Source organism: Sorex fumeus, unplaced genomic scaffold (assembly GCF_029834395.1).
Source record: "Sorex fumeus unplaced genomic scaffold, SorFum_2.1 ptg000128l, whole genome shotgun sequence".
NCBI classification, from domain to species: Eukaryota; Metazoa; Chordata; class Mammalia; order Eulipotyphla; family Soricidae; genus Sorex; species Sorex fumeus.
This window is the reverse complement of record NW_026606185.1, coordinates 41,646,380-41,647,540: the sequence shown is the minus strand read 5'-3', so window position 1 is coordinate 41,647,540 and position 1,161 is coordinate 41,646,380.

Genomic DNA, 1,161 nt, shown 5'->3' with positions numbered 1-1,161 from the left:
TACACACATACACACACACACAAACACACATGCATTTCTATCTATCTATCTATCTATCTATCTATCTATTTTAGATGGCATATCTATTCATATATATAATGAAATATTATGCAACTGTAAGAAGAGATTAAATCATGCAGTTTGCTGCAAGTTGGAGGTGACACAAAAATATAATGAACTTCTAATCAGAAGAATTATAAGCCAAAAAATAAGGGAGGGTCAACAGATGGGAAGAACAAACAAACAAAAAAAGTATTGATCCAAGCTTCTACAACCTGTAAAAATACTTTTCAAAGTAACAGAGATGCATCTCTGTGGTACAGCACAGACCTGGCTTGTTTGAGATCCTGTGTTCAATCTCTGGTACTACAAAATAAAACACACAAAAATATGTTTTGAAGAACATGGAGAATATGGAGAAGGAAAGAATTCTCATTTTAACTGACCTATTTTTTAGTGAATGTTAAAGGACAAAAAATGCATTCATCTGAAACTGATCTACACTAAAAAGCAATGAGAAGTGGAAAAAGAATAAATCAATGTAAAATGAAATACAAACTTAAATCTCATTTCTAACTGAAAACTGACATTCAGAAGCAAAATAGTAAAAAAGGTATTGCATGTATTTTATAGTATATATTCGTGTTGAAATTATATGATTACAATTGCACCGAAATAGGGGAGTTGGAACTGTGAATATAATGTTGAAAAACCTTGGGCCATGAAAACAGTTGAAATGGGCTGAAGAATGTGCTTTTCATTACAGGAATGCTGTGTTCAACCCCTTACACTACATGATATTCCCCAATACATCCATGGGCTACCCTTGAGTAATGAAAATGGCTCAAAATACCACTTTCATCACTTGTCATCCTGTTGCTCATCAACCTGCTGGAAAGGGGATCAGTAACGTCTCCATTCATCCCAGTCATGAGCTAGCATAGCCCAATGGCATCTGCTCGCTCCAGGAACACAAAGAGCCTCAAACCATTCATTCAGGGTCTTGATGAAGAGTTCTGACCATCTTGTAGGTGGGTGGTCAGGCATTCTTTTGGAATCCAGTCAGTAACAGCTCTAGTCCAGCGTTCGTCTCTTAATCGCATTATGTGTCTGGCCCATCTGATTTTAGACGGATTGGCAAACAAGACAGCGTCCCTGATC